The 14,513-nt window shown below is 47.5% G+C and overlaps 1 pseudogene; it reads right to left on the bottom strand.

Moving 5' to 3' along the window:
* The window catches only part of LOC135207382 (DDB1- and CUL4-associated factor 12 homolog), an 88,001-nt pseudogene extending 83,971 nt beyond the window's left edge, over positions 1-4,030 (bottom strand).
* Positions 4,031-14,513: the final 10,483 nt, after the last annotated feature.

The raw sequence follows: 14,513 nt of genomic DNA, 5'->3' as shown, positions 1-14,513 counted from the left end.
GGTCACACGCACGTCCTTCAAATAGTGATAAGCACACACAGAATTACATCTCTCAATATCGCTTCCAAGATATTCTTTAGTGACATATTTCTCTGAAAAGAGAGAGACGTCGCCACTGCTCTCATTCATGAGCTCTTACTCTCAGGAGTTTGAAAGAATCATCCGTGCAAGCCTTATGAGCGTCCGTAATTACGTTCCTGACAAAAAAAGGCTAAAGCATTCTTAGACATAGGTCTTGATGGATCCTTTCACTGAGCACCAAAGACCTTGTCTAGAACCTCCCAACTGTTTCTTTTTCTGTAAGTAAAACTTTAACGCCCATTACTGGGCAAAGAGACCTCTCCGGTTTCCCTGCCGACGAGACCCGATAATCCTTTTACCTCGAAGTTTCTCGGCCAGGGATTCGAAGGATTTTCATTCTTCGCCAAGAATAATTCCTTGAAGGAACAGATGGATGAATCTATATTGAACCCAACTTTGTCACTAAGGGCGTGCAGTTCACTAACTCTTTTCGCCGTCGCCAGTGACAAAAGAAATAAACATTTTCTCGCGTTATATCACGAAACGAGGCCAAATGTAGGGGTTCAAATCTCTCTGAAGACAAGAACTTCAGCACTACGTCTAGATTCCAGTTAGGGGGAGAAGTAATCTAGACTTCTTGGTCTCAAAAGACCTAAGCAGATCATGAGATCTTTATCGTTTCCCAAATCTAGGCTCTATTTTCCTAAAGAAGGCCGATAGATACTCCTCATAGCCCCTTTATCGTGGCTACGGAGAGACGCGATTCTTCTCTCAGAAATAACAGAAAATCCAGCTATTTCTTTGTTACAGAGGTACTGGAGGAGGACAACTTCTTCGACTTACACCACCTTCTAAAAACTTCCCACTTGGATTGGTAACCCGGATAGTGGAAGTTCTCCGGGCTCTAGCGATCGAGCTTGCTGCTTTGCTAGAAAAGCTCTCGCTCTGACAAGTTTTTGCGATAGTCGAAAGGCAGTCAGAGCGAGAGCGGGGAGGTTTTGATGAAACCTCTCGAAGTGTGGTTGTCTGAGAAGATCCTTCCTTTGTGGAAGGGATCTGGGTGGGAAGTCTACTATCCACTCCAGTACCTCTGGGAACCACTCTTGAGCTGGCCAAAAGGGGGCTATCAGGGTCATTCTTGTCCCTTTGAAGTCACAAACTTCCTGAGCACTTGCCCCCAGAATCTTGAATGGGGGAAATGCGTAAACGTCTACCTGAGACCAATCTAGCAGGAAGGCGTCTACTGCTAGAGCTCTGGGGTCTTCCACTACTGAACAGAAGACTTCCAGTCTCTTCGAGAGGAACGTGGCAAAAAGGTCGACATGAGGAGTCCCCCAAAGAGACCAGAGATTGCGGCAAACGTCTGAGTGGAGGGTCCATTCGGTATGAAGGACCTGGTTCCTCCTGCTCAGCCTGTCCGCTCTCACGTTCCTTACTCCTGAACGAACCTCGTCAATAGAGAGATGTTCCTTTGCGATGTCCACAACAGCAGGTCTCTTGCGAGTTTGTAAAGGGCATACGAGTGAGTACCTCCTTGCTTCCGAATGTATGCAAGAGCGGTTGTATTGTCCGCATTCACTTGTACTACTTTGTTGCTCACTAACGGTTCGAAGCTCTTTAGAGCTAGGTGTACAGCCAAACAGTTCTTGCAGTTTATGTGCCAGGACACTTGAAGAGCATTCCAAGTGCCTGACACCTCTCTCTTTCCCAAAGTTGCTCCCCAACCTTTTCCGACGCGTCGGAAAACAATACAAGGTTTGGGCTCTGTATTTCCAGGGAAGTAACCCTTGTTTTGTTTTTCCCTCAGTGGGAGTAACCACCATTCTAAATGGCGTTTCATCAGATCTGGAATGGGAAAACTGTCCGAGAGGAGTCCTGTCTTCATGTTCCACGAACTTCTGAGGAAGAACTGAAGAGGACGGAGATGAAGTCTTCCTAGATGAAAAAACTGTTCGAGCGAGGAAAGGGTCCCTAACAGGCTCAACCATTCCCTCGCCGAAGTACGTTCCTTCCTTAGGAAGAGAGAGACTTTTTCTAAACCTCTCGTTAGTCTCTCTTGAGAAGGAAATACTCGACCCGAGAATCCATCCGAATCCCCAGATAGACCAAGTTCTGGCTGGGGATCAGTGGGACTTCTCGAGGTTCACGAGTAATCCTAAGGTCTTTATCAGGTTTAGTGTCACAGTCAGGTCCTCCAAAACACTGTTTCTCTGACTTTGCTCTGATAAGCCAGCGTCTAGGTACAGAGATACTGATTCCTTTCAGATGAAGCCATCTCGCCCACAATTTTTCATAAGGCTCGTGAAAACCTGAGGCGCCGTAGACAGGCCGAAACACAAGGCTCTGAATTGGAAGATCCTTCCCCCCGTCATGAAACGGAGGTACTTCTTCGACGAAGGATGGATCGGGACGTGAAAATAGGCTCCTGGAGATCCAGAGACATCATTCAATCCCCTTGGCGAAGAGCCGCAAGGACTGAAGCAGAGGTTTCCATGGAGAACTTCTGTTTCTGAACAAACTTGTTCAGAGCGCTGACATCCAGAACTGGTCTCCAGCCCCCGAGGCTTTTGCAACCAAGAAAAGACGATTGTAAAACCTGGGGAGCTTTGATCCAGCACTAGTTCTATAGCTCTCTTGTCCCACATCTGATCCACCATTGTTGAAGAGTATCTCTCAACACAGGGTCCTTGTAATTGGCGGACAATTCCCTTCGGAGTGACGTCAGGGGAGGGATTGTCCAGGAAAGGAAATGAGGTTATCCCTTCTGAACGCACAGACATCGACCAAGCGTCTGTGTCTATGAGAGTCCAGGCTTCCGCAAATCCCCGGAGCCTGGCACCTACTGGTGTTTGGAGGAGCGCACTTCACTTTCCCCTTTTAAAGGGCGGAACGAGGCTCGACCTCTCTTCTCGGTCGTTTTCCGTTTTAGCGGTAAACTCTAGCTGGAGGGCCTCCTCGAAAGGGCCGAACAGGAGTAGACACCCCATTTTCTTTTCTCCCACCATCACTGGTCTCTTCTTCCTGGAAGATTGTAGGAGAAGATCCTGAGTCGCTTCTCCGTCAGAGATCGGGAAATATCCCTCACCAACTGTGAAGGGAACAGAAAATCAGACCTAGGGGCGCCAATAAACAAGGCTGCTCTTGAGAATGGGGATAACTGCTTTCGTCAAGAAAGCGCTTAAAAAACAGATCTCTTCTTCAAGAGACCTGCTCCAAATAAGGAAGAAACTTCCCCTGAGCCGTCCTGTACCGCCTTGTCAATACAGGACAAATTGCAAGGAGTACGTCCGGCTCTAGCCCTTCAGGGGCATGAGCCTTCTTGGACATCACCCCAAGGGACCAATCTAGGAAGTTAAAGACTTCTAGAAATGTGAAAAAGTCCTTGAGGAGATGATCCAACTCTGAAAGACCCCAAGTAATCTTAGCAGTGTGAAGGCTATGTCTCCTGGATGCATCTACCAGACTGGAAAAGTCAGCTTCAGCTGAAGCTGGGAGTGTGAGACCCATATTCTCCCCAGTCTGGCATCTTTTAACCCTTTAAACCCTCTGATTTTAGATATATTGGAATGGCTGCTTTTACTAAAAAGAAGAGGAAAAGAAATAAAGTTCTGTTTGGGTGCCTTCTCATGTTGGGGTGGCTGGGAATGAGAAAGCTGACCAACTTGCAAGTCTGCGGTCAGCTCCCCAGAACCCACAAGATGCCTACTACCATATCGGATTTGTATCCTCTAGTAGGTCAGAGAATTAAAAAATGTTGGGCAGTCCCAGTGGGAGGATATTTAACAATCAAAAAATGCGTAGTATCACGTCTTCAGTGTCTCCTTGGTCATATCCATATATGCCAGGAGACAAGAAACGATGTTGTTGCAGATTGAGGATGGACATACAAGACTCACCCATGGGTTCTTGATGTCTCGTGAAAATCCTCCGTTTTTGCGAGAACTGTACTGTGCCTTGACTCTGAGGACATTTGCTGGTTGAATGTCCCAGACTTGGGAATTTGAGACATAGTTTCATGTCTTGGGGTCGTGACAGAGTAGGTAATTTTATCCTAGCTACAATTCTTGGAAAGGATTGTAATATAGAGAAGTTATATATTTTTATGAGGGAGGCTGGCCTCCTTAACCAAATTTAAATTATACATAAATTGTCTATGTAAGAACTTTTATATATGAACAAAATTTTTATATTATATTTATATAGATTTTTATATGAAATTTATCAAAAATTTAGTTTTTTTATATTTAATTTATTTCGGTGTCAATTACCCAGATGTTGTGACGCCAGATATAATACACAATCAATCAATCAATCAATCCCCAGTCTGGTACCAAATCCCTCTCTTGCCCGTAAGTTTAGCGGGAGGCATGCAAAACACTGCCCTTACTAGCTCTTTCTTGGTTAGCATCCAGCTATCCAGCGATTGAAGAGCTCTCTTCATAGAAATCGTCGGTCTCATCTTCAAGAAAGCCGACGATTTCGGCGTCTTAGCGCATGAAAAAAGTGAACGAGGCGAAGGAGGAGCGGCAGGGATCAATGCATCTCCGTATTCCTGGAGGAGGAGAGCTGTCAAAAAAAACTTTGTAGTTAGACAGCCCTTCTTTGCCGTGGAGTCTCGTCCTCTGAGTCCTCTTCTAAAATCGGATCAAGGAGAGGCCACTTCCCGTTCCGGGTCTTCCTGTCCAAAAACTCTCTCTACTGGGAGACAAACTCCTAATAGGAGAGGGGCTAAGAGAGTGTAAAGAGCTCCTATGCCTGTTTGGCTCTTCATACTTGGCTGGCTCTTCTCGCTTGGCTGGCGCCTCGCGCTTGGCTGGCGCCTCTCGCCTGGCTGGCGTCTCGCGCCTGGCTGACTCCTCGCGCTTGGCTGGCGCCTCGCGCCTGGCCGGATCCTCGCGCCTGGCTGACTCCTCGCGCTTGGCTGGCGCCTCGCGCCTGACTGATGTCTCGCGCTTGGCTGGCGCCTCGCGCCTGACTGATGTCTCGCGCCTCTCAAAGCTCTCGCCGACCTGACGCTTCTCGCCTGGTTGAGTCTCGCGCCTTTCTGGTGCCACATCCTTGTATGTCAGATGCTTGTCTGGCCGCCTCGCGCTTGGCTGAATCCTCACGCCTGGTTGTTACCTCGCGCTCGGCTGAAGCGCTGGTCGGCAGACGTATCCATCTGGGAATATCCTCGCGCCTGTAAAGCGTTTCTCGCTTGTCTGACGCTCTAATCCTAGAAGACGCTTCTCGTCTGTAGGACGCCTCGCGCTTGACTGGGCGCGACGCGCTTGTCTGGGGAATAAAATCGTCCAAAGAGTCTCTATCCGAGTCAATCTCAAAAGACTCACGTCCCACAGGAGCCTCACTCCTGGCAGGGAAGGGAAAAGGAAGACGAGTCTTCTTGACCGGCAGTCTCACGTCTTTCTTACGAGGAGGATCCTTCGAAAGGACTCCTACCAAGGCGGATAGCTGTTCCTGCACCGCCAAAATGATCCTCTTGGAAGCCTCTCCTGCGTCTTCTTGAACGGGAGAGGGAGACCTCGAAGGAGTTTTGCCCACATCATGGGACGACAAAACCCTCTTCGCCTTCTTGATGGAAGGAGGCGCTTCTTCCGAAAAGCGTTCTGGGCTTGAATCCAACACAGGATCTCTCCAGTGCCTTTTCAGGGGCCTGGACAAGTCCGAATCCTTCCACCCTCGTTTAGGAGAGGGAGAAGCGGACGAAGAGAAGCACTCTCTGAGGACGCTTTTCCGATAGCGATCCTGAGCAGTCTGTCTATATACAGCGCCTGCTGAAGGGACGCCTGACCGTGGGGAATTCTCCACAACCTCCGTACGGCTTTCGACTTTCCTTCTCCTCTGGGCTTGGGAGCTTGGAAGAGGTCTAGGCCTGGGAGCGTCGCAGAGACGGTCAGACGCCCCCTCCACAACACTGGGGACACTCACGTTCACTATAACCTCACTTTCAGTCCTTACCTTTCATGGTAGCCATTTTGGATCTCATCCTGTGAAGAGTACCTTTCAGCTCAGCAATTTCCGAGGCCGAATCTGAATGTAAAGCCAGTGAGGGCCCTGATACAGAATTAGAATCATAATTAAGAGAAGAGTTAGAATTATCCAAAGGCTCAATAGGCCTTGTACTACTACCCGCAATCTTAGATGCAGCCCTTCTGACTCTATCCCTTTCTAACTTCTTCAAGTAAGAAGTTAGAGTCTTCCATTCCTCAACATTCAACCTCTCACACTCATGACAGGTGTTAGAAATAGAACAATCAAAACCCCTACATTTGCGACATACAGTGTGAGGATCAACCGAAGCTTTCGGTATCCTCACCTTGCAGCCAACATTCACACACATTCTCACACAACCACTTGAATCAGACATTCTTGAAGAAAAATCAAAAGCAAGTCCAAATCCAGTCCACAGTAGCGAATGCCAAAACAACGATCCAGGTACGTCACCAAAAGTCCACAAAAAGATGATCAATTGTCTAGAAAAGCGAATTCCAGTCAAGAGGTGGCAGCACGATGTTGATACCACCGGCGACAGAAAATATATGGGTAGAAAACGGGAATGGTTCCTAGTCCTGCCGCCCAGGGCAGGCCGGTAGATCACCTGACCTACCTGTAGCGAGTGGCGCGAAATTTGAATTTCTGTCGGGGACGACGGAGTCTTAGCTATGTATATATCTGACAGGTAAGTTGATTGTATGAAATTTGAAAATTGCTGTAGCAATTCTTTTATTTTGGTATAGGTCAATACCCTGCCCACTCGGCAAAGAAGCTAAATTTTATTTATGCCTTATCATCCAAGAGAAGGGAGGAGGGTGGCCTCCCATTCTGTAATTACTTGATGTGGCGAACAGGTCTATTGATGGTCTTCCTCAAAGCTTCCAGAGGTCCTGACACACACACTCAGTCAGAGTCCATTCTATTGGTAAAACCTGATTCACACAACTCAGTTCATCTGCAATAACGTTAATTTTTCTTGGACGAACCTTGGAAAAAGGGTGATCCTCTTCTCGTTCGTCCAGGTGAGGAGATCTTCAGCTATCTTGTTGAAAGAGAATGAGTGGGGTCCCTTCCTGCTTCCGTACGTATGACAACGCTGTGGTGTTGTCCGAGTAGATCGCTATATTCTTGTCGGTGACTATAGGGTCGAATGCTTGTAGTCCTAAGAGGATGGTTTTTCAATTCTTTTTCACATTGATGTGTAAGGTCCTTCTCTCATTCTGTCCACAGATCTATACTCTCTTGTCTCCTAGAAGGGCTTCCCATCTGCTGTCCGACGGCGTCTGAAGAACTGCAGGTCGGGGTTCGACACGACTAGGGAAAATCCTCTTGTAATCTTTCCCTCGAATGCCACCAATGAAGAACCACTTTTATCTCTTCCGTCAGAGGGAAGACTAGCGGGTCCGGTTGCGTCTTGCAAGACCAATTTGCTTTCAGGAAGAACTGAAACGGCCTCATGTGTAGGCGTCCTAACCTGACAAAACTCTCCACTGAAGCCAGGGTCCCGAGGAGGCTCATCCATTCGAGGGCTGAGCAGGACGGGCGAACAAGAAATTGTTGGACTCTATCCTCTTTGGGGAGAGAAAAGCCTGAAAAGCTAGAGGCTAGTATCATCCCTAAATAGAGAATCCCCTGAGTTGGAATCAATTGGGACTTCTGTGTTTATTAGAATACCCAATTGCTGGGTCAAAATAAGTGCCTTCTCAAAGTCCTTCACACACTGACGACTGGATCTGGCTCTCAGGAGCCAGTCATCTAAGTAAAAAGCTGTGTTGATCCCCATCAAATGCAGCCACTTTCCTAGGGGAGCGAAAATCCGAGTACAGTGGACCCCCCGTATTCGCGTTCTCCAGATTCGCGGACTCACACATTCGCGGATTTCTCTCGGGAACGTTTCACTGCATTATTTGCAGAAAAATGATATTGTTATGATACAATAAAGTTTCATACATACTTACCTGGCAGATATATACATAGCTATCGACTCCGTCGTCCCCGACAGAAATTCAAATTTCGCGGCACTCGCTACAGGTAGGTCAGGTGATCTACCGCCCTGCTCTGGGTGGCAGGACTAGGAACCATTCCCGTTTTCTAATCAGATTCTCTCTTCCACCTGTCTCCTGCGGGGAGGCTGGGTGGGTCTTCAATCGTATATATCTGCCAGGTAAGTATGTATGAAACTTTATTGTATCATAACAATATCATTTCATACATTCAACTTACCTGTCGAGATATACATAGCTGATTGACACCCTTTGGTGGAGGGCAAGAGACAGCTACCTTACTTTAATGACTAGACAGGTAAACAACATATGTTGTAGGTATAAATAAACCTTGGTTCCTACCTTATTAGATGGAAGACTTCGTGGCTACTGCCCAGGAGTCTGCTTCATCTCAAGAGCCTTAGCGAGATAGTGATCTGTGGCCAAGAGTTCTTGCTGGTCTGTCGATGGGGTCTTATCCACTTACTCGGCAGAGCCTAACTGGCGTTTGTCAAGGGGTGCTAATCCGCTTATATGACAACACACCTTCTTTAAGGAGCACACAACCGATCCCGATCACCCGATCCTAACCCGTGTTAGTTCTAAGATTGTTAAGAGTCATCCCCAAACTCTTAACAAACAACCACAAACTCGAAAATCATACATACAAAACCAAACAAAAATTTTGTACCCCTCTAATAGTCAGCTGTCACTCGATTTCCTAATGAAGAGAAGTGAAGGCCGCCAGTGCGACATCTGACACTCCCATGCACAGGAAACACGAGAAACACATCCGACAAGAGGGTTACGTACATATAATTAAGGATCGGTGCTCTCTCCTTTACCCAGAACCGTCTGTGCTGACACAAACGGACCTAGAGAAAAAACATTTCTCATACGTTACTCGCACATCTTTTAAATAATGAGATGCAAATACTGAGTTTGCATCTCCAATAGGTTGCATCCAAAATATTTTTAAGTGACATATTTCTCTGGAACGCAATTGATGTCGCGATTGCCCTTTACCTCATGAGCTCTTACTCTTAATAGATTAAAAGAGTCATCTGGGCAGTTCTTATGAGCCTCGGTAATTACACTTCTAACAAAGAAGGCCAAAGCATTTTTAGACATAGGTCTCTTGGGGTCTTTCACCGAGGCCACCATAGACCATGTTGTGAGCCTCCCAACCGCTTCTTTCTGTCCAGATAGAATTTCAGTGCTCTAACTGGACAAAGTGATCTTTCTATTTCTCTGCCTACTAGGCTAGTAAGTCCTTTTACCTCGAAACTCCTAGGCCAGGGATTCAAAGGGTTCTCGTTTTTGCAAGAAAAAGAGTCTGGAATGAAACAAATCGCAGAATCTTCTTTGAAGCCAACTCGTGACTCAAGGGCGTGCAACTCGCTGACCCTTTTAGCCGTAGCCAGAGAGAAGAAAATATACACTTTCTAGTGATATCCCGGAATGAAGCCGTATGAGGTGTTCGAACTTTTCCGAGGACAGAAATTTCAGAACCACATCTAAGTTCCAGCTCGGAATCCTAGGCTCTACTGACTTGGACGTTTCAAAGGAGCGGATGAGATCGTGCAAATCTTTATTATTCGTCAAGTCTAAGCCCCTGTTTCTAAAGACTGACGAAAGCATACTTCTGTATCCTTTAATTGTTGGTAGAGATGTGACTTTTCCCTCAGGAAAAGAAGGAAATCCGCAATTTCGGTTACAGAGGTATTGGGAAAGAGGACAAGCTTCTTCGACCTGCACAGTTTCTGAAAACTTCCCACTTCGATTGGTACACTCGCCTAGTAGATGATCTGCGGGCTCTAGCAATTGCGCTTGCCGCCTTGCGAGAAAACCCTCTCGCTCTGACAAGTCTTTCGATAGTCGAAAGGCAGTCAGAGCAAGAGCGGGTAGATTTTGATGGTACCTCTCGAAGTGGGGTTGTTTGAGCAGATCTATCCTGTTTGGAAGAGATCTGGGGAAATCCACTGTCCACTCAATCACCTCCGTGAACCAAATTTGGGATGGCCAATATGGGGCTATCAGAGTCATTCTGGTTCCCTTCGAGGCCACAAACTTTCTGACTACTTCCCCCAGAATCTTGAATGGGGGAAAAGCGTACACGTCTAGCCCTGACCAGTCCAGGAGAAAGGCGTCTATTGCATAAGCCCTGGGATCCTCTACCAGGGCACAAAATGTATCTATCCTTTTGGAGAGAAACATGGCGAATAGATCTATCTGCGGTTTCCCCCAAAGATACCAAAGGGTCTGACAGACTTCCGCGTGGAGGGTCCATTCTGTAGGAAGGACCTGGAACCTCCTGCTCAGTCTGTCCGCTCTCACGTTCCTCTCCCCTTGAACAAATCTCGTTAGAAGAACCACGTTCCTTTGATTTGTCCAAATCAGCAGATCTCTTGCCAGTTCGTATAGGGCGAGAGAGTGAGTTCCTCCTTGTTTCTTGACATAAGCCAGAGCGGTCGTATTGTCGGAGTTTATCTGTATTACTTTGCCTTTGACTATCTGCTCGAAGCTCCTTAGCGCGAGGTGAATCGCAAAGAGCTCCTTGCAATTTATGTGCCATGACACCTGCTCCTCCGACCAGGTGCCTGACACTTCTTCGGACCCTAAAGTTGCACCCCAACCTGTCTCCGATGCGTCTGAGAACAATGTCAGGTTTGGGTTCCGAACTTCTAAGGATACTCCTTTGTTTTCTTCTAAGGGGGTCAACCACCACCTTAATTGTTGTTTTACCTCTAATGAGATTGGAAACGTGTCCGAGAGCTGTCCTGTCTTCCAACTCCAACTGCTTCTCAGGAAGAACTGAAGCGGACGGAGATGTAGTCTTCCTAGAGGAAAGAACTGTTCGAGCGAGGAAAGGGTCCCCAGAAGGCTCAACCATTCCCTCGCTGAAGTACGCTCTTTCTCTAAGAAGTTCAATACTGTGGCACAGCCTTTTCTTACTCTCTCTTGAGAAGGAAATACTCGAAAACCCCGAGAATCCATCTGAATCCCCAGATAGACTACGTTCTGGCTGGGGATCATCTGAGATTTCTCGAGGTTGACTATTAATCCTAATGTCTTTGTCAATTCCAGGATTGTTGACAGGTCCTCCAGACACTGCTTTTGAGACCTGGCCCTGATGAGCCAGTCGTCCAGGTATAGGGAGACGTTTATCCCTTTCATGTGAAGGTGTTTTGACACATTTTTCATCAAGTCTGTGAAGACTTGGGGAGCCATAGACAGGCCGAAACACAGGGCCCTGAACTGATAGATCCTTCCCTCGAACATGAAACGAAGGTACTTCCTCGACGAATGGTGAATCGGGACGTGGAAATATGCGTCTTGAAGATCTAGGGACGCCATCCAATCTCCTTGACGGAGAGCTGCAAGTACTGAGGCAGACGTTTCCATGCTGAACTTCTGTTGTTGTACGAATTTGTTCAGCGAACTTACATCCAGTACCGGTCTCCATCCCCCCGAGGCTTTCGCTACGAGAAACAAGCGATTGTAAAACCCCGGGGAGCTTTGATCCAGTACCAGCTCTATTGCTCTTTTGTCCCACATCTGTTCCACCATTTGACGAAGAGTATCCATCAGAACAGGGTCCCTGTATCTGGCTGACAGTTCCCTCGGTGATGTTGTCAAGGGGGGCCTGTCCTTGAATGGGATGTAATAACCCTTCTTGATTATTGACATCGACCAAGGATCGGATCCTATGTCTTCCCATGCTCCCGCAAAGAATTGTAACCTGGCTCCTACAGGTGTCTGGAGGAAAGACTTCTCATTTTCCCTTCTTAAAGGGACGGAAGGCAGATCTTCCCCTTTTTTCCGTTGATTTCCTTCTGACGATGGATCTAGCCTGAGGGCCTCCTCGAAAGGGCTGCTGTTGTTGAGCTGGCTTAGAGGCTTTCTTTTCCTCACTAGCCACAGGTCTATTCTTCCTTGAGGATTGCCTTAAAAGATCTTGAGTGGCTTTCTCAGTTAGCGAATGGGCAATGTCTCTCACCAACTGCGAAGGAAATAAATGTTCAGAGAGAGGCGCATACAGCAAAGTGGATCTCTGCGAAGGCGAGACGGCCTTAGCGAGAAAGGCACTATGAACCGCTCTCTTCTTTAGTATTCCCGCACCGAAGAGGGAGCACACTTCCGCCGATCCATCTTGAACCGCCTTATCGATGCATGTAAGGATGCAATGCAAGGTTTCAGGGCTTAGTTGTTCCTTTTCATGGGACTTCTTAGCAATAACCCCAAGGGACCAATCTAGGAAGTTAGATACTTCTAAGGTATGAAAAAGTCCCTTGAGGAGATGGTCCATTTACGAAAGACCCCATGTTGCTTTCGCTGAATTTAAGGCATGTCTCCTCGACGAGTCTACGAGACTGGAGAAGTCCGATTCAGCTGAAACGGGCAGAGACAATCCCATATTTTCTCCCGTTTCGTACCATATGCCTCTCCTGCCCCTTAGTTTAGCGGGAGGCATGCAAAAGATCGTCCTTCCTAACTCCTTCTTAGTCTTGATCCAGGAGTCAAGAGATTGTAAGGCCCTTTCATGGATATGCCGGCTTCATTTTCAGGAAAGACAAAGACTTGTGTGCCTTCGTACTTGAAAATAGAGAGCGAGGAGAAGGAGGAGCGGCTGGAGTCAATGCATCTCCATACTTCTAAGAGAAGAGCAGAAAAAGAAACTTTGTAATTTCGAAAGCCCTTCTCTGTTAGTAGCTTCGTCCTCCGAGACGTCATCAAATTCAATAATGGAATCGGAAGGAGAAGGTTCCCTTCCCTCCTCTGTCTCCTCTCTTGATTTCTTCCTTTCCGAAGAAGAAGCACTTCTATAAGGAGATGGGCTAGGAGTAAAAAAAACTCTCTCCTTACGTTTATCATTAGGCGAGTCACGTATCACTGCTTTACTGCTGTTAGACTCCTGTCGGATTGTCAAGCTCTTCATGAGGAGAATGCGCCTGGCGTTTAGCAGGAGTATCTCGCTGAGAATACTCCTGAGGCCTGGTAGGAGTATCCTGTTTGGAATACTCCTGGCGCCTAACAGTCGTTACACTCTTCGAATACTCCTGCCGTCTGGAAGGCGCATCTCGCTCCAAATACTCCTGGCGCCTGTTAGGAGTATTAAGCTCAGAATACTCCTGGCGCTTGGTAGGCGCATCGCGCTTCGAATACTCCTGGCGCCTGGGAGGAGTATCGAGGTCAGAGTACTCAAGGCGCCTGGCAGGAGTATCTCTTCCCAAATACTCCTGACCTATGGAAGGCGCATCTAGTTCCGAATACTCCTGTAGCTTGGTAGGAGTATCGCTCATGGAATGCGCCTTTCGAATGGCAAGTATATTGCGCTTAGCGGGCGCTATACTCCTATCAGGAGTTCTCTCTTCTCCAGTTGGCTCTTGTTGCTTGGATGAAGATTTGGGCCTAGAACGATCTACAGTAAAGTCAGGCTCTTTGCGCCTACTTGGCGCCTGACGCTTGGCAGGAGTTACTTCCTTTCCCACGTCTCGCCTGCCTAACGCACCGCTCCCCCCAGGGAGGGTTCGTCGCGCCCGACAGGAGATCGGTATTTGGATCTCTTAATCGGAAGCCTGTCATCCTTTTTACGAGTAGGCTCTTTAGAAAGTACTCCTACCAAAGACGCTATTTGCTCCTGTACATTCATCAAAATTCTCCTGGTCGAAGGCTCATTCGAATCAGGAGAAGGAGATCTGGAAGGCGCTCGCTTTCTAGCTTTCTTGATTACCGAAGGCGCCTCCTCTTCAGAGAAGCGCTCGGGGCTAGAATTGAGCTCAGGTTCTTTCCAATTGCTTTTCAGCGGACGTGAAAGCTTCGATTCCTTCCATCCTCTTCTCGGAGAAGGCGAACTAGATGATGAAAAGCACTCACGAAGGACGCTTTTCCTATAGCTGTCCCTGGCAGTCTGAGATGTATAAGATTCTGCCGAAGGGACGCCTGATCGTTGGGGATTCTCCACGACCCCCGTAAGGCTTTCGACTTTCCTTCTCCTCTGGGCCAGGGAGCTTGGAAGAGGTCTAGGCCTGGGAGCGTCGCAGAGACGACCAAACGCCCCCTCCACTACACTGGGGACACTAACATCACTCGAGAAACCATATTCACTTCTCTTACCTTCCAATGCTTCCATCTTCTCTTGCATTTTTTGAAGGGAAGCTCTGAGTTCCGCTATTTCTGAAGCGGAATCAGAGGGATTAACTTGTGAACGGGCTGAAATAGAATGGGCATAATTATGAGAAGAAGAAGAAGCTACAGAACTACTAGACATTTTCCGGCTTTTGTAAGCTGCCTTCCTCTCTCTATCTTTCTCTAACTTCTTCAAGTAAGAAGTCAGATTCTTCCATTCTTGCGCACTCAATCTCTCACACTCGTTACACGTATTCTCAATTGAGCATTCAACCCTTCTACAACCACTGCATGTAGTGTGAGGATCTACCGAAGCTTTCGGAATCCTCACCTTACAGCCCTCATTCACACACACTCTGAAGCTAACACTAGAATCAGACATATTCA

The sequence above is a fragment of the Macrobrachium nipponense genome, chromosome 32 (assembly GCF_015104395.2).
Source record: "Macrobrachium nipponense isolate FS-2020 chromosome 32, ASM1510439v2, whole genome shotgun sequence".
Classification (NCBI taxonomy): Eukaryota; Metazoa; Arthropoda; class Malacostraca; order Decapoda; family Palaemonidae; genus Macrobrachium; species Macrobrachium nipponense.
Note: the sequence above shows the minus strand (reverse complement) of the source record. Positions and strands in the feature narration are given on the sequence as shown.